The sequence below is a fragment of the Balaenoptera ricei genome, chromosome 8 (genome assembly GCF_028023285.1).
Source record: "Balaenoptera ricei isolate mBalRic1 chromosome 8, mBalRic1.hap2, whole genome shotgun sequence".
Lineage (NCBI taxonomy): Eukaryota > Metazoa > Chordata > Mammalia > Artiodactyla > Balaenopteridae > Balaenoptera > Balaenoptera ricei.
The window spans coordinates 43079299-43104150 of NC_082646.1; the positions used below are offsets into that span (position 1 = coordinate 43079299).

Genomic DNA, 24852 nt, shown 5'->3' on the forward strand with positions numbered 1-24852 from the left:
GATAAGGATTTTCTTTTAAAAAAGAAATTAAGGTTTTATTCTAATGAGAGTCCACCAAGATTTCTACCCAAGAAGTGACATGATTTAATTAGCATTGCTTAAAGATCTTGTTGTTCTTTCTTTTTTTTTTGGCACTGCCATGCGGCATGTGGGATCTTAGTTCCCTGACCAGGGATGGAACCCGTGCCCCCTGCAGTGGAAACTCGGAGTCTTAAGCACTGGAATGCCAGGGAAGTCTCAAGATAAGGATTTTTGAGATGAAGTCATCTTGGATTCTCTAGTGGGCCCTAAATGCGATGACAAGTGTCCTTATAACAAAGAAGAAGAAAGAGATTTTACACACACACACACACACATGCACACACGCACACACACACACAGAGAAGGCAGTGAAGTGGAGGAGTGGTGTGGCCCCAAGCCAAGGAAAGCCAGCAGACACGAGAAGCTGGAAAAGACAGGGAGCAGTTTCTTCCCTAGAGTCTCTGGAGGGAGTGTGGCCCTGCCGACGCCTTGATTTCAGGCTTCTGGCCCCCAGAACTGTGACAGAATAAATTTCTGTTGTGTTATGCCACCCAGTTTGTGGTAATTTATTATGGCAGCTGCAGGAAACTTGTACACCAGTCTGTGCTCTGTTCAACAAGACAGTTCCACTGATCGTGTGCTTGGCTGTGTAGCGATGTCGTAAGCAGTAAAAGCTTCAAAGCTGCTCTTAATTTCTGTACTTATTGTGAGCCAACAGCAAAGGGGTGGTGGATGGCACTGGTTTGCAGACCACCCTCTGAGTGCCACAGGTCCTGTCTCCCTCCCTGGTTTTGTGGACAAGGAAACTGAGGCCTGGAGAGGAGAAAGTGGGGCTGAGTTTAGAGCACAGGTGCCTCTGCTGCTTAGAATGGACAGATAGGATGTGGCAGGGGGCCCGGGGGCCAGGTGTGGGGCGAGCGGACAGGATTGCTGCCCTTTAGACTGTCCTGCAGGCCCGCTGGTGTCCCTGTGGCTGTTCTGCACCCTGCGGAGTGAAAGTTGATGCTCCAATGAGCCCCTGGAGCACTGAGCTGCCTAAAAGGCCCAGAAGCCAGGAGATACTTGTGAAGCCTTTGCTGCAGCTAATGAGCCAAGAGTAGCAGGCAAAGCACCCTGTCAAGGGTAAAAGTCACAGCTTGATGTCGACTTAATTTCTAGCTGACTGCTTTAGTCTTTGTGGTTTGGGTCATATTTTCTCTCTGTAGCCCAATTTTAACATTCTACATTTTCAGAGAGGTAATTATCTCTTAGAGAATATGGGATTAGACTACAGTCATCTTGACTCTTAATGCTGCTTGAATAAAGTCCATCCAGCTTAACCTGGCATTCAGACCCCCTGAAGAACCTTCTACTCTCCAGCCCTGCCTCCCAGCCCTCTGTTTCACACACCCTCATCTTTGAACTTCACGAAAACCATGCTCCCTAGTAGAGGGGACTAGAAGGTGTTAGAGTCTTGAAGCCCTACAGTAGGTGAGTTCATGGTTGACCAACTCAAGAACCAATGGAAAAATAGGTCAAGGGGATAGAGGGCATAAATCTTTCAAGATCTCAGGGGAAAAAAATGTTCACATTTACTGAAGTAGACTCTAAAGGCAGCACAAACAGCTAGTACCAGTCACTAGCATATGAGCTAAGTCATCTGGTCTACCATCCGGCTCAGTTGAGCCACCAGATGACTGTAGCCACATGAGTAAACCAGAAGAAAAACCACCCCGCTGAGCCCAGCACTAATTGCTGACCCACAAACCATGAGTAAATAAAATGTTTATTGTTTAAGACAAAAAAAAGCACAGCACAGTAAATCAAGACTTATCCTTGAGTTATTACATTTCTCTTTTTAGTAATGATAGGCATCGTACAGTTACTCAATTATTCCTTACTTGCTATAGACACTTTCAGAGTCTCCCACCTTTGTATTTCATTGAAATTCTTGTTTTGTTTTGTTATGGATAGTACCCATATTAAGAGCCCCTTTTCCCCAGTATCTGGGTCTCCATCTTAATATTTAATACTGCTGGGATTTTATGAATTATTTGTTGGATCTACTCTCTGGGTTTCCCACATCTCTCTCTTCCTTTCCTCTCAGGTATTATGGGACAGTAGTTCAGAGGCCCAGGTCACTCCCTCTCATGTTTTATTTTTCCCAAGGCTTTGTTTCAGAAGCCTTTATTTCTTTACCCTCTGCTTGTGTTTGTTTTCTTAGTCCCAACCCTGGATCTCTTATTTTTAAATAAGTAATTTTTGTTTGCAAGGAACAGAAATGCTCTCAAGCCAGCTGTAGTTAGCAGAGGGTCTGTTGCAGGAATCTCAGGAATGCAGGGAGCAGGCTGGAGCAGGAAGGCTCCTCTAGTTCAAGGGCTGTGCAGTCCTGTTCATCTCGCGTGTGTGTGTTTGTGTGTGTGTGTGTGTGTGTGTGTGTGTGTTTGTGTGTGTGTTTCTCTGGATCAGGGCTCACCGCTGCCTGCCTAAGTTTGCATGTCTTTATTCTCAAATGAGGAAAGAAGGAAGGGAGGGAGGCAGTATGGCTGCTGGAAACACACCAGTCACTCGGGGGAGGGGGGTGACTGACACGAACGGACTTGGCAGGGGTGTCACAAAAAAGAGGTCTGTGGAGGGTAGTCCCACCAAACCTATTACACCTCTTTTTCTGATTTCTCAACAGGCATAACCCAAAGTCACCTTTCCTGGAAATCAGTTTGCTGAAACTATTGAAACAGCAGTTCTTGAAGAAAAGGTAAATAGAAGTGAATTTGTGTCTACTAAAATTCTCTTAAGAGGGAAACCCATGTTTGGAGGGTTGACCATCCCTGTCGTTCCTTAAACACACCCAGTTCTGTATGTATTATTTTACCTTCCTCTGCCTGGCCAAGTTCCTAGTCATCCCTCAAGGCCTTTATCAAGTGCTGCCTGCTTTTGAACCCCACAATACTCTCTCCTTCTTACTGACACGTATCCCAACGGGCTTTACATTACCATTCGTGCCCCTCCTCTGACCGTTCTCCTGTGGCTGTATGGAATGTAGGCGCTCCTTCTCTGTGACCCCCACCCCATCGTAGCACTTCCACACTTGATTATAGTTGCCTGTTTGCGTGTTTTCCCCAGTTACTTCCTCCAGACATATCTGAATTGTGCCTTGGACATAGTAGATGCTCCATAAACGTTTATTGAATTAACAGTGAATTGGCCTCCATTCTAGACGGTCAGCTCCCATGTGGATTCACTTTGTACCTCCACCACTCCACCCTTGTAGGGCCTGTACTATAAATCCTTCTCAAATCGATTCTGTTCTTTGAGCATTCATCAGAAATTGTTAATCTTCTCTAGATGTCCTTTGTGTTTTGGCTGTTGGTGAAATGAAGCAAAGCTTTTCTATCTAGTTTTTATTTTTCATGGGCAATCTGGGTCCATGTTAAGAGCAGTAATCCAGAAGCGGGAGGGGAAGGGAGGTGACAGGCGGGTCAGGGAACCAGTGACGGTGGGAGCATGTCTCCCCACCCTGCCTCTGCCTCCCTGTGGTTGGTGTTGAATGGGATTTACTCGAGGTGGGGTTTGGTCACGCCCCTCTTGTCTGCTGGATGGCAGACCCCCTCCCCCATCCATCCATCCATCCATCCATCCATCCATCCATCCATCCGTATGATCTTCCGAGCTACCTCAATCAACAGACAGTTGCATCTGAACCCACCTCCCTGCTCCAAACCTTTTTTGCTTTAAATCATTGAGTCAGCAGATTCCTTTTCTCACCTGCTTTTACTGCACCTGCTGAATATCCCGAAGACGTTCCTCACTAATGTAGGAATGTCATGTAATGTTATCTGTTTTGTTGGTCACCATCCTCTTAAGAGGACTTGTCCCAGCCTTTCCTACCTGACAGTAACCAGCAGTTGTCTCTTCCATTTGAGGGGTTCTTCTCCTTTTAGAGGGTGCTTCTACACACAGCACCAGAGTTTCTTCTCCCACCAATTCTAGGAAACAGGCAGGGGCAAACGGTAACTTCCCGTTTCAGTAAACAGGCTCAGAGCAGCTAGGCGTCCTGCGTGAGGCCACGTCGCCAATGCGAATGGCGTCTGGTTTTTCTCTCCCCTGCACCATCTTGCGCATTCCCCTTGGAAGCAGCCGCTGCTGTCACAGAACCCAGGGGCTCTGTCTCACCCACTCCAGTGTTCCTCTCAGTGGGGGGAGCTTTGGCCTGCTGTGGAGAGATGCCATCTGACCCTGGTGTTTCCCCTACCCACAGCCAGGCCGCTTTCTTGAAAAAGTAGGTCTCTTCCTCCCGAGACCTTCCAATCAGTCTTATAAGTTTTATTTTGGTTGGGGCTTATTTAAATGCAGGAAATTTAATTAGTTTACATGAATGCTGTGCTGTCTTACTCTAGCAATACATAGGAAGACACTAACAGGGGCTAGAGCAGCTTAATCTAGCTGTATCTAATGATTTTCTTTCCTTGCCTTCTCCTTTAAATAATTGCAAATGGTGCCATCAATCAAGGTGGCAGAGCACACTGCTTTATTGCCATGTAGAATTGTTTAGTTAAATGTGATTTTTTTAAAAATGGCTCAACTTTTAATTAGAAAGCAGATTGTCAAATAGATTGGAAAATAGACCCATCATGATAGGAAACCAGGTTCTGGTCCAGAAGGAAGCATGTTAACTTAAGAGCAGGATGTGATTTCAGTGAGTCATTGTTTTCCTAAAATAGGCCGTCTTCTCTGGTCTTTTTTTGAGAGAGAGACCTTCCTGTACATCTGTACCGCCTTAGATTAATATTTTCCTGGGGGAGATTCTACTTGGAATCCCCCGAACAGGGTGGTACACCCAGCAGTGTAAGTGTCAGGGCACAGGGCTAGATACCGAGACCCTTCTACCTGAAACATCGGTGTCAAGAAATCAGCAAACCTGTTATGTTGCTTGTAATTGAAGAAATTTTCAAGCTACATACTTTACTTCCCATTGTGATGTGATGCAAATCCCATTTTACTGTTAACAGGACTGTTTTCTTAGCCCCAAAGCTGGTATCTGCTTTACTACTGAAGATCATCTTAGAAGCAGCTTGCACATGTCCTGGCTGAGTTTGGCCCCATGAGCTCTCTGTGTGGTGCACCCCACCTTGAGCTGGCACAGTGGTGGACACACGAGCACCCCGAGAGGAAGGTGGGACGGGTCACCTGTGAGAACGGCCCCAGGCGTCCATCACTCCACACGGCTCCTCTGTGCTTTGTAGCTCCTTTTATACGTTTGATAGCAGTTAGTGAACTTGGATAGGTCATGGGCACCTCAATTTCAACTCTTGCTCTCCTTCTATCACAGCCCCTTTCCAGACCTCCCTTCCCCCCATTTCATGAAGGTGCACAGCTGTTAATTCACTTTCTCAAGCCATTAACTGGGGAGTCATCTGTTATCCTCACCTTTCTCTTCCTCCAAATCACCAAGTCCTAGTGGTACTTCTAAAGCAGATCTTGAATTCTTCTGCTGCCCTTCCACATCCTTCTCCCAAGTCCAGTGACATTGTTATTTGCCTGAGTCACTGCAAAGGCCTTTGAACGGTTGCCCTGCTTCCACTCTCACTCCATTCTGCTCACCATGTTGGACCCAGGGGATCTTTAACAATGCTTGTCATATCATTTCACTCCCTTGCTCAAAGCTGTCAGTGACCTCCTCCCGCACTGGGATGGATCCCACGTGCCCAACATGGCCCACAGAGGGGACTGTGCGATCTGGGCCCCGGGCCTGGCTGGAGATCCCACAGCATTGATGCCATCATGTTGAAGTAACTTGTGAGATGCTTTGCCCTTTCACTTTTGACTTCCTTGGCAGATCGCAGTGACTGATTTTCCAAGTCACGTTCCATGCAGTGGACTTTACACTGGGGAGATCCTGGACGTTTGATTTTACAGTAGGGATTCTGTAGGCTGGGTCTCGACTTCTGAGGCTCCCTCCTGGATGGCAGTGATCTGATTCAGACATGCAAGTCCTTTCATCAATTCCCATGGGTGTGGGACTCAAAATTCCACAGACTCCCAAGTTTAAGGCCTGACTGCAGGCTATCTACCAGTAATCACAGGGATGTCATTAAAAGTTACTGAAAAAAAAAAAAAAAAAAACAGGGTAATGGTGTGATTTCAAGGATTGAAGATGATGCGATGGCCACTGTCTCTAACTTACAAGATGCCTTCCTCCCTCAGAAGAGGCAAAACCCACCTGCATCTAAGGTGGAAGCCCACCAAGGTCAGTCACAGGGTTCTCAACCTCCTAAATATGGTTCAGTGGGTCATCTCCAGAACTACTTCCAATACAAAATAAATGGCAGAGTGCAACTTACTTAAATTTAATGAGAATTTAATACACAATACTATGTATTGTTTGCTAATGCTGAACTTTTCTGTTTTCATGAACTTTCAATAATTCATAAAGTTGTACATAATCTTAAGAATAAATCTCAAGATTAAGGTTATCTTGAATAAATTTCATCTAGATAAAACCACAAAAAAAAAAAAAAAAGAAATGTGATTGATGTTAAATTACAGTCCATCCTCCACGCGGGTTCTGCACTGGGGGATTCAACCAACCACGGATCGAAAATGTTTGGAAAAAAAAATGCCAGAAAGTTCCGAAAAGCAAAAGTTGAATTTGCCACATACCAGCCTATTCACATAGCATTTACACTGTATTAGGTATTACAAGTAATCTAGAGATGATTTAAAGTATATGGGAGGATGTGCCATAGCTTATATGCAAATACTATGCCATTTTATATAAGGGACTTGGGTACATGGGGGAGGCGGGGTCCTGGAACCCACCCCCTGCGGATCCCGAGGGGCGACTGTACCGCAGGCTGGAGTTTCTGGATGAGTGCCTCGTCCTCCACTAGGAGTCTGGCTGTCTCGCCACGCACGCAGTGGTGTGTTCCAGGCTCCCGTGGAGCGTGGACTTACACGGGCCCTTGGATTTCCCGTAGAATTTGGAAACAGTACTCTAAGAGTGCACTGTCACCACCATCTTGAATTCGTGACAGTTGTTAATTGCCAGGAATCTAGATGTTTAATTATCAGTCACTGTTAGCTTGGCTTTCTCATTATTAGTTTAGCACCATTTGGTTGGTTGTTTACCTTGAAGAGTGAAGTGGTGCATACTTACACCAGGGATGTTTTCTGGCTAACAAGTTTCCAACAACTGGACTTTAAAACATGTCTGAGATGTAAACGAGTCATCCATACCCCTTTCCTGAAGCAGACGTGCACCTCTCCTGCATTTGCTTCTACAGTGATTCTTCACAGTTAACCACTGCATATGTTTTGCTGGGAAGGGGAAAGTGTGTGGGGCGGGTCCACACCCATCCATGGGCAGTGTAGAGGGATTTAGAAGTGTCTGTACTATTTAGGGCTTGAGAAAGCGGCAAGGTAAGGCAGGGAAACACAGGTTAGGCTGTTGCAGAAATCCGCATGAACCAGACGAGGGCCTACTGGTAGTGGGGATGGAGCAGGACGATGTGTTGAGAGATGTTTAGGAAGAGGAATTGGTAGGTCTTGGGGGACAATTTGATACAGGGAATGGGGGGGGAGGGGAGACATCGAGGAAAACCCCCAAACCTCTGGCTTGGGCAACATTAGCAAGCGGAACAGGCTTAGATCGTTCATCAAATACTTACTGAACCCCTGGTCGGGGAGGTGGACAGAAATGATGAACTCTAAAAAGAAAAGGTGGAACGAAAGAAAGGTTATTTTAAAGGTGCAGAAGTAGGCGAAAGGGCACCTAATTTTGACTAAGGGGATCAGACAGGTTTTCTCAGCAGAGAGAGTGTGTAATGCAGGCCAAGACGAGAAGACCCAGGCATGAGTGCGCGTTGGCTTGTTCTGTACCTCGAGCAGCGGGACAGGAGTAACGGCTGCTTGATGCCACATAGGGGACGGGGCTGCACTCCGCACTCGGGGGCTCGGAGGCCCGGCCAAGTTCACACTGTGTGTTATTGGCCCTGAGGCCACCGAAGGCTTGTTAGTTGGAGGACTAAGATGAGACCTCGGTTTAAGTGAACTCGTTCTGTCTGGAGACTGAGGAACGGGGAGGCTGGAACAGGAAGATGTGCGGGGTGAGACGGTGAGGGTGGGGAGGACAGACGGGCTCTGAGTATGGGTGCAGCGTTGATTTCATTTGAAGGTGGGGGGTGGGTGGGATCTGGAGTCAGGGCAGGAGGAGAATAATCAGGCCCTGGTGAGGGCGGCGGGGGGGAAGCGGAGGTGACTGAGACCAGGGCTGCCTGAGGAAGCAGCCTCACCGTGGTCAGCGGGGTCTCTGTGGCGCCCGCAGATGGGCCACAGGCAGAATCAGCAAGGCTGATTTCGTCTTCAGCGCTCCAAAGCCTCTTGTTCTGTGCCCTTTGCCCAAACCGTCCTCATCCACTGTTCAGGTTCGTAAAACCGGCTTAAGGTTCAGCAAACAAGACGGCCTTCAAATTAAAGATCAAATACGTATCACTTCGTTAGCGGCAAACCCCACTTCAGCAGCCCGAGCTCATTGTCTGATGGGGTCCTTCTCCTCCCCCGACCCCAAGCTGACCCTTCGGAGACTCCAGAGAACACCTGACATGCCACTGGGTAAATATTGGAGAGCAGCCCAGTTTACTGCCTGCCTTTGGCAGAGTATTTGGATTTTGGCAGCAGTCAGGGCCTGCAGTGAAGCACAAATGGTGGGCTTTGAGCCTTCGCCAGTGGGTCTGTAGCGCCCTCTTTGGAGTGGTCTTCTCGCTCACCGGCTGACAGCCGCGGGCCCCCGTGACCCTGCATCGCGGTGCTGCAAAGGCACACTCGTTTCAGGCGCCCTCCTGCCCTAGTCCTGCTCGAGGCTTGCTCCCACCTTTTTCTGTGGCCTCTGCTCTCTAATCAGACATGCAGCCCCTTGTAATGCTGTCTGTATTACATCACGTCCCCCACTCTCTGTCACCTTATGCTGCTTTGTCTTTCTTCGTAGCACTTCACTCCTTGACACACTACATATTTATTTGTCTCTCGTCTGCCTCCTTTTCCTGGAATGTACGTTCCGTCAGAGCCAGAACTTTGTGTTGTGCATTATTCCGTCCCCACTGCCCGGACAGTGCCTAGCGCATCGAGGTGAATCAGTAACTGATGAGATGGACCAGTCAGTTCATCCCTCTGTATATGCACAGCAGTTGAGCAGTGCCTGGCATGTGGTAGGTGCCCGCTAAGTGTTTGATGGAATGAATTGGCGAGTGAGTGACTCTGTGTGTGATTGGCTCGTCCCCAACACTTAGGTGCCCAGCAAGTGTCTGTGGAATAAATGAATGGATGTGAGAGCTTGCCCGTCTCTTTCTGAAGCTGGCCCTCTGGGTGGGGTGAGCCCCAGTCTCTGTATTTGAGGAAGGCCCAGGCGTGCAGTCTTGGGCGCATGTAGTTGCGGCTGCTGTTTGCATTTGATGCTTCCGTCAATCCCTCACTCTCTCTCAGTATGTCTGCCATCAGCCAGGCGCTGTAATTACCTTGCTGTAATTTAGCTTAGGGATGAATTTTTCATTTTAAAAATGCCATAAACAACGGGTGCTCGTGATATGTTGGTTGTTAATGAAGTTCATGCCTAAGAGAACATGAGGACGGTGCTCCGCGTCTAGGAGAGAAGGGCTGTGAGCCCGCTTCCGGCCACAGGAGCGTGAGGAAGGCAGAGGAGTTCTGGCGGACTCGTGGCTCTGCATGCCCGAAGTGTTCCCCAGCGTGTAGGCAGAGCCCTGGGGTGCGTGTGGGTCCTGTTTACCCAAAGGTTTGGGGGAAATAACATTTAAAGAATATTAAAACAAATATGGTTGGTTGTTGGAGGAGAATTCAACATAGCTAGTGGTTACAAGCAGGGTTCTGGAACCAGACTGAGTGTGTTTGAATCTGTCCCACCACTTATTTGCTTCGTGGTCCTGGGCGAGTTACATAACCTATCAAAACCCCATTTTTCGCCTCTAAGATGGGAGCCTGGGACGCAGTGAGAGCCACGGCAGGCTCTTATCACAGTGCCATGCCCGTTACGAGTAAACAGCAAGGGATAATGTTATATATGATTGCTTGACATTTAAAATAAGACACAATTAAAATTTTATTCTTGCAGTGGCTTTGCCCCAGACTTGGCCTCCAGGACTGAATGTCCACTCTCCATATTTGAGATGGAAGAATTAGAGAAGCACTGCCTTAAAAAAAAATCCAAAACAGTGCATACAATTGGCTGGTGTGCATGTCTTCATGAATTTCCCCCCAGCCTTGCCTTAGTCTTGAGCTGCCAGAGTTAAGCTGTCGATAACAAAGGGATAAATTAGTGACTCTTGCTTTTAGTACCTGCTGTCTTAAAGTACCTAATTGAATAGCAGATGAAATCGAGAGAACCTGCAGGTTTGGATAAAGAATTGCCATTTAAGGAATGACAACACCTAGAAGAGCTTGTAACTTTTCACGTTCATTACTTCCTTTTATTCTCATAAGAGCCTGTTACTCATCAAGGTAGAAAGACTGTCAGGGTGTTTCTGTGACTTCTCCTGGGAATGGGATTGAAACACTTATCAGCCCTTCCTGCCTTGAGGTCTTCTCCATCCAGTGTTTTTCAGATGCAAGTCACTTTCCATGGGATTAAACTGACATGATTTTCTAATGAAATGAAACAAAGAAAATTTCCGAGTGTGTCGCACATAATAAGCTTACATATCATGGCATAAAACTTTGGTTTTCGTTTGTGCCCTGTGCGCTGCTGTTAATTGTATTTCTTTCTGTGCATCTTAACCATTTCAAAGCCGTTGTTTTGTACCTTCTTAAGGGAATTTCACTTAACTTCGTTTCTGTTCAGTCATCTCCTTTGTCCTGTCCGTGGTTGAGTTTGCTTCAGGTCAACTAGTTAAAACAAATTACTGTGCTTGAAGTTGCTGATCGCTGTGAATTTAACTCTATCTTGTCCGGGTTACATAACGAGATCCATCAAAGGCTTTTTGCCCACCCCTCTTCAGTGGGAGGAGCTGATGGTTGAGCCGCACCTGCAGAGCTTGGTGGAATTGCAAGGCAGGTCCCTGAAAGCCAGTATTTCCTCAAGGCTGGGAGAGCCTCTTCACCGCTGGTTCTTGGAAGAAGCGTGCGGGGACTATTCTGCCCTCCCTCACATGGCCTTCTTTGTTCTCTGAGACCAGCAGGAGAGGCCTGGGAAACGTGACAGTAACTTGAACAGAAAAGGGAGGGACGTGGCTTAGTGGAATGAGCAGAATTGAGGCTCCTGCAGAGTTTTCCGCTCCTGAGCTCTGTGTGTGTTGGGGGTCAGGGAGGTGCACGTGGAGGGAGTGGGGCTCCTTGGACAGGCCACTTAAGCCTGAACAGCGGCAGCGTTTCAGATGCGAGGTCCCGGGCCAGGCGCTTTTCTTTTGCAATCTCATGTAACCCTCACATTGTATTCTTCTCACTGTGTCATAGTGGCCTGACAAAATCCTGTCCTGGTTAAGTCTAACATCCCCCGACTCCATCCCCTGTACCTGCACCTGCGCGTTGGTGCCACCCCCCAACCGCCTCGCTCTAAGATCTGAGGCCTCTGACTGCAGGCTGGTGGTCACCCGTCGTGCTCTAATGCATCCATCCCGCTTGACTGCTGTTTCACAGCTTCTCTCTCTTCAGACTCCAGCATCTCCTCCCCCTTCCTGCCTCCCAAGCTGATGACCTTCTTCCCATTTCACTGAGAACCAGCAATAGCCCGGTGAGAACTTGCACAGACTCCCACAGTCACATTGGGCCCATCCAGGGCCAGCCCAGCTGGTGCTCCAGCTCCCCTGGGTGGCTCGCCAGCACTTCTTTTTCCTTCCTTCTCCTGATCCATGTTCCCCTGTAACACAAACATTCTATAAGTGCCTTAAAAAACAAACAAGTAGAACAAAACTCTTGTCCTCATATCCCCTTCTGATTCTGACCCTATTTTCGTAGGGATGATGATGATGATGTTGATGACGGATGATGATACTTACATAGTAAATACTACGGACCAGGCATTAGTCTCATATATCAATTCCTTAAGGGATTATTATCCCCATTTTCCAGGTGAGAAATGTGAGGCACGGAAAGATTAAGGAACTTGCCCGAGGTCACCGGGCTGATAAATGGCAGGAGTGGGATTGCAGTGCAGACACTCAGCCCCCGAGTCCTGCCTTGAGAAGCGCTGCTGACTCGTGGTCTCCGTTCTCTAGCCTGCTCCCTGCCTCCCTGGGACCCCCTCAGATCTGGGCCCCCTCCCCACCTCGCCACCCCACCAAAACTCTCCCCTCAAGTCACCGATGACCTACACGTGACCAAGCCTGATGAGCGGCTCCTTCTTCCTGGAACACTTTCTGCACTTGCCTTCCAAGACACCTTACACTTCCAGTTTTCTTCCTTTCATACCTTTTTAGTCTCTTACTGGTTGCTCTTCAACTCTGCAAGTCCTAAACCTCAGAGCGCACTGACCCCTCTCTGTCTGCGCTCGCTCCCCAGCCTGGCGGCTTGCATTGCTGACAGCTGCCACGCTCCTGTCTCCAGCCCAGCTCTCTCCCCACGCACAGCCTCATGCATCCAGCTGCCTGCTCAGTGTCTCCACTGGGGACAGCTAATCGCGTCTCAAACTTGACCCATCCCATTGTCCCCACACTCCTACGTGGCGCCTCCATTCCTGCACTTCCTTGGGCCATAGAGCCTTTCATTGTTTTATCTTTTCACACTCCAGTTCCAATCTGCTGGTGAATCATGTTGGCTGTCCCCTCAACGTACCCGACCACTTTTCCCCACATCTGCCCCTCCCTGGGACCAAGCCACCATGTACCTCCTGAATAATTCACTCATGTCCTCACCGAGCTCCTGGCCTCAGCCCTTGTCCCCTGCAGTCAGTCGTCCAGCAGTGCTTTTCCTTAGCACAAGCAGAGCCCTCCGGTGGCCCCCATCTTGCACAGGTCACTTCCTCACCTCCTTTGAGTTTCTGGTCCGGTGTCACTTTCACATGAAGCCTTCCTTGATTGATTTCTCTAAATTTGCAGCCTCTGTTCTTATTTTCTCTAAAACACGTAGCATCATGTATGAGACACATATTCTGTTCATTTGTTGGTTGCCTGTCTCCCACATTCCCTGTAAACTATCCAGCATGTCTCCCGACATATAGTTGATGCTCAAAAAATATTTAAATGCTCGGTAGTTTTATCCCTGTTTTACAGACAGAGTAATTGAAGGTCTAAGAGGTTAAGTTCCTTGCCCAGGGCCACAGACCCCAGAAGTGCCAGGATGGGGATTAAAACCCAGACGTGAGCTTAATTGCTCTGTCTGCTCTTTTTCTTGTGAAAAAGGACAATAATAGGTAAGACGAAGAGTTACCATGAGGAGGAAATGAATACTGCACAGGAAAGCACTTTGCAGGAATGTCACTTATCCAATTTATTGAGAACCCTAGCTTTTTATGTCTGTGTTATTCAGCAACCCACCCCAAAGTTCTTTTGTGTTCTCGGGTTTTTATTTAGGAGTAGCTGACACTGCCACCGCCAAATGGCATAGTTTCTTCTTCCTTCACCCTCGGTGAGAGAAGTATGTGCACGTGTTTGTGCCTGTCAGCTTCCGCCTGTGGCTCTGATCCTCCCGACGGGCCAGCCGGTCGAGAGCGCCCCGACCTCTGAGGCCGGTCGGCAGCGGGGCGCTGGAGCCCGCGAGCTCTCACTGCTCACGTCTGTGTTCCCGGGAAGGCGCTTGTGTGATCAGCTGGTGCCTAGCGGGTGTCGGGAGTCCCATCCCGCTCAGTTCTCTTGGTGGCCTGCCCACCCCCTGTCCCTGTCTCTGCGGCAGACAGAAGTGAGGTGATCACGGCCCGTTACGGCTAAACCCCAGGGACGTACAGTGATGTGAGCACACGCCATGAGCCACAGAGCTGCTGCTCTCGGCGCGCAATTTTTAGGTTTCCCTGAACTCAGGGCAGCTTCCCTGGGCTCACGGCGTAGAGCATGGAGTGGTGCAGCCCTCCTCATGCTTCATGTTGATAATGACGCAGCCAAGAGAAGAGCTGGTGGAGATCTGCCCCACAGACACCCTTCTTACGTGTCGTTTATTCGTTTGCGTTCCTGATTTTGCAGTAGGAGAAAAACGCAGCCATTTTCTCAGCGAGCATGTTACACCGCCTTTTCTGGAGACAGGAGAGCTGCAGGGCTGTGGAAAGGTGGACAGCGTGGAGGATGGGCGGGCAGTCTCTGGCCTCCATCCCTGGGAGTGGCCCTCCAGGCGGGCCGCCACCTGGGCCTGGTGTCTGTCCTCGCATCGCCTGTGTGGGGAGGAACGGGTGCAGCCGACACAGTCTGCGGCCACTTAACGTTGTTGCCTGGACGTGCTGTTCTCAGCGGGCGCCCCTGCAGCAGCCTGGGACATCCTGGGGGCCTTCTTTCTGAGCAGCCTGGCCCACCAGGAGAGTTCAAGCAACCTGCAGTGCGTCTTTAAGCCCAGGACACCTTCTGGGAGTCGGAGCAAGTAAGGAACAGGCTTTATCCGCTGCCACGTGAGACAGGCTCCTGCCCACACACCCTCCCTCCTTGTGTCCTCAGCCTCCAGAGCTCACGGGCAGGAACCCGCCATGGACTCTTGACCCTGTGTCCCGTCACTACATGGGATGGCCCGGCTACTTGGAGGCAGCTGGGTTGGGTGGGAGGCAGACAGAGCTGGGTCTGAATCCCAGATGCACTCTGACTTACTACCTGGGCCCTTCTCTGAGCTTCAGTTCCCTTGTCTGAAAAATGGGATAAAAGCCGCAGTGCGGTTTGCGTGTTTGTAGAGGGCTTTAGTGCGGTAGCCTGACAGGTAGTGAGCCTTCGGAATGTGATAGCTGCTGTTCTTAATTGTGGGCTGACCTGGAGGCACTGTCACTGTGGGGTCATGCAGAGAGGATGGGTGAGCTTTGGAATTAGGTCTGAGTTCAGATCCTCAGTCCATTCATTTCACTCAATATTTAATGAGTGATTGTTACGGATTTTATACTAGGGTTGAGACTGTGCTGGTTTCCTAATGGTCTTTGATCTTGGGCAAGTCACCATACTTTTCTTTTTTTCTTTTTTCATAAATTTATTTATTTTATTTATTTATTTTTGGCTGCGTTGGGTCTTTGTTGCTGCGCACGGGCTTTCTCTAGTTGCGGCGAGCGGGGCTATCCTTCGTTGTGGTGTGTGGGCTTCTCATTGCGGTGGCTTCTCTTGTTGCGGAGCACGGGCGCTAGGCACTTGGGCTTCAGTAGTTGTGGCACGCAGGCTCAGTAGTTGTGGCTCACGGGCTCTAGAGCGCAGGCTCAGTAGTTGTGGTGCACGAGCTTCATTGCTCCACAGCATGTGGGATCTTTCCGGAGCAGGCATCAAACCTGTGTCGCCCGCATTGGCAGGCGGATTCTTAACCACTACGCCACCAGGGAGGTCCCCATACTTTTCTGAATCTCATCTTTTTCAAGTAAAATGGGAGTGAGAATACCAATCTTGTGTTGAGAATGAAAGGAGCATTTCTAAGTGGTAGCTGGCTGGTTTATTATCTTCTGCTATAACTTTTTCTCCTCTCCTGTAGAATTTTCTGCTGTAACTCTGTGCTTAGTACGTAAGATGACCGCTTGTCCTCCAGCTTTGGTGTTCGACCCAGAGATGCTTGCTGAGCACCTGTTGTGTGAGAGGCATCCTGCCAGCCCGGGGCAATATTATTACTAGCAAGACACATTTGCTCCCAGAGGCGTGCTTAGTCCAGTGGGGACATCAGGGGCCCAGCCAGTTAGGCGGCGGCCACTGGTCAGTGCTGCAATAAAGGCGTAAACCGAGTGCCGAGACGGCACTGGGGAGTGAGTGCTGAAGGCCAGGCACAGGGGTGACCAAGGATGGGTGTCTGTACCAGGAAGACGCTGGTGCATGGGGGAGGGCATGCGGCAGAGCTCCTGCACGGGCACCGGCATGGGATGTGAGCGTGTGGGGTGGGCACTCAGGCGTGTTGGTAGCCGTGGGTCATGTGAGGTATGATGAGGCTGGAGAGATCCATTAGGGCGGGGCTGTGAGGGCCCCGGAGTCCTCACCATTGTGAGTCGAGGCCGTGATGTGGAAAGCTTATCAGGGGGCTGAACCTGGTGCTTATTGCATGGGGCAGGCACAGCACTGCCCAGTTAAAGTGCCGTGTGAGCCACTCACGGAATTTAAAGTTTTTGAGTAGCCCACATTAAGACAGTAAAAAAAAAAAAAAAAAAAAAAAGGTGAAATTAATTTAATAATACATTTTATCGAACCCAGTATATCCAAAATGTTATCATTTCTTGTAATTAGTATGGAAGATTTTAATGAGACGGTTTATATTCTTTCTTTTGGTACGGAGCCTTCCAACTCTGGTGTGTATTTCACACTACAGCTCAGTTTGGACCACAGCCACGTTTCCAGTGCTAGTAGCCATATGTGACGAGTGGCTGCCATCCTGGGCAGTGCAGCATTAGCCTGCCCGGGATACGGGAGCTGGGGGTGGTCTCTGTGATCCTGAACTTTCCCTCAATTGCCCAAGCCAACCTTCTTCTCCCATCAAGCCTCTGGGAAGACCTGCCCAGCAGCAGACTGGTAACTGGTGGTTTTCAGCAGGGAAGAGAAAGAAACTGGGGGGTTCCATCATCCAGGGGTTATATGGTTCAAAACCAAAAAAAGGGTAGCGTTCCCTGGTACCTCCCTCCGTACGTGCATCTGCACTGGAAAAAGCTCCCTAGAAAGGGAGTTACTCTGTACCATTTACTGAGCATCTGGTTTGGCCTGTTAATCAATACTTCAGATAATACTTCAGTCTTTCTCCTCCAATGACTCTACAAAGCAGGTTTTCTTATCCCACTTTACAGAGGAGGAAAGTCAGGGCATGAGAGATTAAGTACATTGCCCAGGGTTGTATAACTAGACATGGCAGAGCTGAGGCTCAAACCTGGTTTCAAACCCACGTTCTTACCTCTGCTCCTGGCTGTTTCCCTAATAGGTTCTAAGGCTGTCATGTATGATTTCTAAGTAGGAAGAAATATACATAAGGATTTTAATAAGCGTGTGTGTGCACAATATATGTATATATATATATAGAAAAAAGACTGGGAAGCTCAGCCAAAAAATCATAAAATGATTCTATCTGAAAGGATGTGTTTCCCCTTCCTCTCTGCCCCCTTCCCGTCTGCCCACGCACACCGGGGACCGGTTGGAACATTCCAGTGCTGACCAGTTGCCATGGGCTTGTTGGTGGGGGAGGGGCATTGGTGGAACTCAAGTGTCTGTGAAGTTTCCGTTCCCTTGGTTAGGGGAGCTAGAGGCAGGGGGGTGGCCAGGTGGCAGTCATGGTCGGGTTGTAAAGCTGGAACTCGGCTAGTGGCTCCTCTATCCTGCCTGGGCTGCTTGCTGGGAAAGAGCCAGACTGCACCTGACAAGCTTCATCTCTGATTTCCTCTCTGCAAGGGGCTGGTGAGCAATGACGTGGCCCCAAAGTGGGTAAAGGGCCGGGAAGGTGCGTGGGGAAGGCACCGGAGGATGGTTAGACTATTCAGGCTTCGGGGTCAGGCTGATGTGGGTTTGACTTTTGACTCTGCCACCCCTAATTTTGTGACAGTGGCAAGGCTTTGGACTCCTCATTTGTAAAACTGGAGTAATCATTTTAGCCAGGGCTCCTTCGTTGGAAGGTACAGAGACCCACTGGGGCCAGCTCAAGTTCAAAGAGATGTCTATCCTAAGATTCAGAAACAGGTCAGCATAACTCAGCTCAGGAGGCTGTATAGAGCTGGGCCTCGCAGGGGCTGTGCTGGAAACATAAGAGCAGAGTCCCCAGTCTCCAGCTCTCAGAGTGCTCCCCTGGGCTCCCGTCTCCTCTCCCCAGCTTGGCTTCCTCTGTTGTCTTCCGCACATGGCGTCAGATGGCTTCCCCGGTGCCCCCATCTGCAGGATTTTCCAGCTTGTGTGCCTTCATGTTTCTCAGTTTAGGTTTCTGAAATAGAGGCTGATTGGCGCACTCCACTGAAGTTCCTCTTGTCAGTTCTCCAAGTCGCCAGATCCAATGGCTGCTGCTTTATCTTCACTTTGTCTCGGTGGCGTTCTGAAGCAGCGCTCTTCTTGACTCTTGGTCCCTGGGACCCCACACTTCTCTTGTTCACTTGCCTCTTCTCCACAGGCTTCTTTGCTTGCCCTTCCCCTCCTGTTCTCTGACTGTCAGATGCTCAGGGCTCGGGCCTGGCCCTCTTCTCCATCTACCTTGTCCTTGGTGAGCTCACCTCATCAGTGGCTGATGACTTCCAAATATAGATCTTCAGCTCAGACCGAGCTCTTGACTCATGTCCTCAACCGCCTCCTTGATATTTCCATGGTGATGTCTAATAGGCATCCTCACACATGGATAGATGTGAACAGAGCCCTTAATGTCCTTTCTCAAATCCATCCCCCCTTCCTGCCATTCTCTCTCACCTCATAAGGCCAGATCACCATCCAGCCAGATGCTCAAGCTCCAAACCTTAGGTCCACCCGTTATTCTCTTTCCCTCATGTGCCATGTCTAATATGTCATTAGGTACCCCCCAAATAAAAGCCCACTCCATCCTCCTCTCCATCACCACTGGCCCTCCCCACCAAGTCTGAGCCACCCCTGGCCCTCCCTGCCCTGCTCTAAGGGCCTCCCTTTTCATTCCCCTGGACCCCAGTCTCCACAGACCGGCCAGAGGAGCTTTTTTAAACTTGCACCTCCCCGTGTGAAGCCCTTCAGTGCCTCGTGCTGCTTTCGGAGTGAATCCCGGCTCCTCACCATGACCCGCCAGCCTGTGGATGGCCTGGCCTCTGTGCCCTCTGCAGTTCCCCTCCTGCCACCCTTCTGGTTCCTTCCGCTCCCTCTGCCTGCGGCTCTTCCCCAGCCTTTGTCCTGCTGGGCCCTTTTCCCTCCCCTCAGTTGTCGTCTCAGCGGTGTTTTCCCTCCCTCCTCACCACTCTCTCTTCAGCCCCAGGGAGAGTGCCGGGCTGTGGTTTGAGGCCCACAGCACAGGTGGGTAGGATCAGGGAGGCCACCCACTGGAGCCTGACCAAGACCCCAGACTTCAGGCTGGCGTGTTCGTCCTTTAAATCCTGACCAGACCTGCACTGTCCCCAGTGACGAGGCCTTTTTTTAAGCCTTGGAGAGCTTCTGAATGCATCTCACAAATGTCAAGAGCTGGTCGTCACGGGGGCTGGTGCCTATGAATGTCCACCACACCTCTGTGGGAGGATGCAGGCAGCAGCCGAAGGAGCGGGGCTGGGGCGCTTGTTAACTCTGGGCCTCTGGTGCTGCCTGCCTGCGGCCAGTCCTCTGGGGGGGCCCTGTGAGGTGTCCTGTGGCAGAATCCAGTGAGGGTCCTGTGGGAGAATCCTGTGAGGGTCCTGTGGGAGAATCCTGTGAGGGTCCTGTGGGAGAATCCTGTGAGGTGTCCTGAGGGAGAATCCAGTGAGGTTCCTATGGGAGAATCCTGTGAGGGGCCCTGCGAGGTGTCCTGTGGGAGAATCCAGTGAGGGTCCTGTGGGAGAATCTTGTGATGGGCCCTGCGAGGGGTCCTGTGGGAGAATCCTGCGAGGTGTCCTGTGGGAGAATCTTGTGATGGGCCCTGTGAGGGGTCCTGTGGGAGAATCTTGTGAGGTGCCCTGCGAGGGGTCCTGTGGGAGAATCTTGTGATGGGCCCTGTGAGGGGTCCTGTGGGAGAATCTTGTGATGGGCCCTGTGAGGGGTCCTGTGGGAGAATCTTGTGATGGGCCCTGTGAGGGGTCCTGTGGGAGAATCTTGTGATGGGCCCTGTGAGGTGTCCTGTGGGAGAATCTTGTGATGGGCCCTGTGAGGGGTCCTGTGGGAGAATCTTGTGATGGGCCCTGTGAGGGGTCCTGTGGGAGGATCCTGTGAGGGGTCCTGTGAAGGGTCCTGTGTGAGAATCCTGTGAGGTGTCCTGTGGGAGAATCTTGTGATGGGCCCTGTGAGGGGTCCTGTGGGAGAATCTTGTGATGGGCCCTGTGAGGGGTCCTGTGGGAGGATCCTGTGAGGGGTCCTGTGGGAGGATCCTGTGAGGGGTCCTGCAAAGGGTCCTGTGGGAGAATCCTGTGAGGTGTCCTGTGGGAGAATCTTGTGATGGGCCCTGCGAGGGGTCCTGTGGGAGAATCCTGTGAGGTGCCCTGCGAGGGGTCCTGTGGGAGAATCTTGTGAGGGGTCCTGTGGGAGGATCCTGTGAGGGGTCCTGCGAAGGGTCCTGTGTGAGAATCCTGTAAGGTGTCCTGTGGGAGAATCTTGTGAGGTGCCCTGCGAGGGGTCCTGTGGGAGAATCTTGTGAGGGGTCCTGTGGGAGGATCCTGTGAGGTGTCCTGTGGGAGAATCTTGTGATGGGCCCTGTGAGGGGTCCTGTGGGGGGCTGGGTGACGGGCCACAGTGGGATCCTCCTCTTTTCACAGGCCATTAGGTCCACAGGGAAATGGCTACAAATCAGAGTGCTGCCAATGGCCTGTCTCTTTTCAGACAACTTCGTGAAGCTGTGTCAGGGAGAGAACAGACCATGGCTCATAGCTTTGGACAAGGCATGCCATCCACTGCTCTGTTAGCTACTATTCACAGACCAGCTGACCGTGCACAAGACGTTCTTCCTCTTGCCCCTTGGTCTCCTCATCTCTGAGGGGGGGTCGCAAGCCTGCCCGTCTCCCCGCAGGCTGTTTGTTGGGTGGGCTTCAGGAGCGTCAGCTAACGTGGATCCGGTGCCTCCTCCGTGCCAGGTGCCGTGTTACCCGGATTCTTGTCTCATCCTCACCGCGGTCCTGTGGGCGGGGCACTGCCATTAGACCGCCTCCCCGGGGGCGGCTGAGGCTGGTGAACTCCGTGAGCTCTGACCAGGGCCCCGGAGCGGGCAAGCGGTGGGGAGGGAGGAAGCGGCTGCCAGGTGTGGGCGGGCCGAGCGCCGCGAGGAGTGTTTTCTTTTCAACTCCTCAGTCACTCCTTCTGAGAGAAGTTGTCCTCATTGTTCAGATGATGACACTGAGGCCTCCTGAAGCCCAAAGCCGTTCAGCCAGTAAGTTGCATGTCCTTAGTTTGAACCCAGGTCTGCCTGCAAGTTCTCTGAAAGATTTGAAAAGGAGAATTTTTTTTTTTTAATTTACTTATTTATTTATTTATCTATGGCTGTGTTGGGTCTTCGTTTCTGTGCGAGGGCTTTCTCTAGTTGCGGCGAGCGGGGGCCACTCCTCATCGCGGTGCGCGGGCCTCTCACTGTCGCGGCCTCTCTTGTTGCGGAGCACAGGCTCCAGACGCGCAGGCTCAGCAGTTGTGGCTCATGGGCCCAGTTGCTCCGCGGCATGTGGGGTCCTCCCAGACCAGGGCTCGAACCCGTGTCCCCTGCATCGGCAGGCAGACTCTCAACCACTGCGCCACCAGGGAAGCCCATGAAAAGGAGAATTTTTAAAGCCGGGGGTTCCTACACCTGTCAGGTCTTAAGGAAGTTAAGAGTGGCTGTTTTCAGAAGCCTGATGGAAGGCGTAAATTTGCCTAAATGGGGCTCTCCAGAACTTTAATATTTGCTTTTGGCTGGCATCATGTCATTCCAGTGCAATAATTTCAGCCCTCTTGTACCAGGAGGAACTCCGCCTGATTATGGATAATAGGAAGAAAATTCTGGGGTCCAGTCGGGGATGAGAGGAGTGGTGAGGTTAGGATCCCTCTACCAACAGGGAGAGTCACACAAGACTTTTCCCGTCTCGGAACCCACATTCCACATCCTGCCTGCCACTTGACACGTTCACTTAGGTGTAAATGTCATCTTCCTCATCAGGGTGGTGACAGGCCACCCACTGTCCTGGGGCAAAACTGGGTACACAGTATCGTGATACAAAAGTCTCTTTGTTAGAGGAATATTGGGGTACACTGCTCCTCTGCCTCAGAGAGTGCCTCTCTACCAGTCCCCCAGGATGTTATGAAGGGCATTTGTCTTTTTTATTTCCCTGCCCAGTATCCAGCCCCCCACTCCTTCACTGTGTTTAGAAACACTCCCCCTGCTTATAGAGGTTGGAATGGTAGGCTGCGGGTATATTGGGTCTCAGCTTGGCTGGTCACATGCACCTGGTGACACAGAGAAGCCAGGGCCCTGGAGAATTCATCCTGAAGGCAGTGACAGCAGCTCCGTCTGGTTTCCAGGGGCAGTAGTGGTGGCCTCAGTGCTCCCTGCTCCAGCGGCAGTGTCCAGGTGATGATACAGCCTGAGGCCTCCTCCAGGCTCGTGGTGTGAGTGGGGCTCAGGTGATGGCTGCACAGCTCCTGTCCTCTTTTCTGGGGATCCTGTGAGGTGCCAAAGGCCTCTGCGTTAACTCCATCTCAACTTGAATCAGCCAAAGTCTGTTACTGTTGCGTAAAGCTCAGAATCGGACTCGTATGGAGCTGTTGCTCTGTAGTTACCCACGGCCTTTGATTCATTCCCCAGGCCCCTGACAGCACCGCTTCACCACCTGAGCACCTCCACAGGGCACAGAATTTACAAGATCCTAGGCTGAGTGGGTGGCTGGACCGAAGGCTCAGCTGGTCTCTCTTTATCATCTGTCTGACCCAGCTCTCCACTCTGCTTGCAACCCAGGGCGCACCCCTAGACCGTGGGCTCTGCGAGCACAGCCCCGAGTGTTCCACCTCTTCCTCAGCTCCTCCCGCAGAGCCTGGCACATAGGAGGTGCTCAGGAAGGTTTGGGTGGATGGGTAGAGGATCAAATGGAGATCAGAGAAGTCGGTGCCTCCGGGCTCTCTTCGGCCCCAGTGAGGCTGCCGCGGCCTGCTATCAGGCCCTGGGCTCGGGCAGGAAGGGAGCCACGGTCCTGGGATCTGCAGGCTGCCGGTGGTTCAGTGCTGGAGGTTGGCTGGGGAGATGGTGGGATTTAGAACAATGAAGTAAATAGGTGGGGCCTTGGAAGGGAGAAGGGTGCCCCCCTTTCCGCTGAGTGCAGGCGGCATAGTTAGTGCTTCCCAGTCCCTTCGTGTCATGAAAGCAGTCTTGTTCCTCTGGTGCCCGGCGCCTGGCCAGCTGCCCCTGGAGCTGAGAGGCCCTGTCTCAGTGTGCTGGTTACCAGTGCACAGCACACCTGCAGAAGCGCTGACGGTGACAGAGCCCCAGGAACATCCTGCTTATCCCCACCACCCACCACTCAGAGGGGCTACAAGACCTCTTCTGTCCTTAATCCTTGGGCTGCTAAGTTGCAGATACTCTTCCTGCTTTAGCGTTTGCCTTTGACTTTGTGAGCCCTTTTCCTTTCACTCCGTTCATTCTTTTTTTTTTAATAGCTACTTTATTTATTTATTTATTTATTTATTTATTTATTTATTTATTTATTTATTTATTTATTTTTAGCTGTGTTGGGTCTTCGTTTCTGTGCGAGGGCTTTCTCCAGTTGCGGCGAGCGGGGGCCGCTCTTCATCGCAGTGCGCGGGCCTCTCACTATCACGGCCCCTCCCGTTGCGGGGCACAGGCTCCAGACGCGCAGGCTCAGTAGTTGTGGTGCAAGGGCTTATTTGCTCCATGGCATGTGGGATCTTCCCAGACCAGGGCTCGAACCCGTTTCCCCTGCATTAAGCAGGCAGATTCTCAACCACTGCGCCACCAGGGAAGCCCCACTCCGTTCATTCTTTGTTTGTTTTTTTTTTTTTTTTCCGTTCATTCTTGATCATGGTTCTCTCTACAGGAGATTCTGCACCTTGACCAGAGGAGCGTGACCCTTCCTTCATTCAAATCCCTCTCCGGACGGACCCTCCCAGCATCCCCTAGGAAAGATGCGGCAGCTCAAGGGGAAGCCCAAGAAGGAGACGTCCAAGGATAAGAAGGAGCGGAAGCAGGCCATGCAGGAGGCCCGGCAGCAGATCACCACGGTGGTGCTGCCCACGCTGGCTGTGGTCGTGCTGCTGATCGTGGTGTTCGTGTACGTGGCCACGCGCCCCGCCATCACCGAGTGAGGGACCTCCCCCCCCAGAGAGGAGGCGCGGGAGGGGAGAGCAGAAGAAGAATGGCTTTCATCCGCAGAGATCTTCCTGATGCTGAGCTCTGAGCCAGAGTACCCTGTCTTCTCTGGTCTGTGACTTGATTAAAGTTTCTCCACTTTTCTTGGAAGGGAATAGGGAACGCTTTATCAGTGAATGTGCCATACACCTTATGGTCCACTTCATGTGCCTTTCAGACTTCAAAGCCTGTGTGTGTGTGTGTGTGTGTGTGTGTGTGTGTGTGTTTCTCGCCTACAATCGATACGTAGCTCCACCTGGTGAGAGGAGGCATCTCTGGGTCGTGGATCAGTTGGAATCAGTGCTCACCCCATCCCCTTTGCTTTGAGCATGACTCTTTCCTACACGTGTTCATGATTTCCAAAGGGACTGTATTTCTTCTCTGTGCTTCATGTGATTTGAAATATGCTGACTCAAAAGTGAAATATTTATTTTTTGAATAAAGGAGATAATAGCCTTAAACCGGATGTTTATCTTGTTTTGCCAGGAGGTGGCCTTGCTCTCCCGGGAGCCCAGGAAGGTGCTGTCTGTGCGGGCCCCCTGGCCGGGAAGTATGTCCCCTTCGCCTCCAGTCCTCTGGGCTTTCTCCATCTCCCCCTTCACTCCCTGCTGTGAATCACTTCCGGTAAAATTGTGGTTTTTTGACTGGCTCATTTTAAGATTGAGAGACTCTTGAGAGGGCCAGAAAGGATGCATAAATTGGTCTGTTTCAGCAAAAATAAGAGTTCTAATTGGAATGAGACCACAACTGCTTTTGACACCAGTTAGCAAACAGCAACACAGACGTGGTCCTGGAGGTAAAGGTCAGGCTTGGTTCTGTTCCTGCAGAAAGGGTACAAATTGTCAA

General features: G+C 50.9%; 1 long non-coding RNA gene across 1 annotated transcript in view; it reads left to right on the forward strand.

The window, feature by feature from the left end:
* The window catches only part of LOC132369730 (uncharacterized), a 76978-nt gene extending 53190 nt beyond the window's left edge, over window positions 1–23788 (forward strand). Inside the window, exons 2-3 of the long non-coding RNA XR_009504470.1 lie at window positions 2684–2755; window positions 23696–23788. This is a non-coding gene — a long non-coding RNA (uncharacterized LOC132369730). The remainder of the gene's footprint in view (window positions 1–2683; window positions 2756–23695) is intronic.
* The last annotated feature ends 1064 nt before the right edge of the window (window positions 23789–24852 follow it).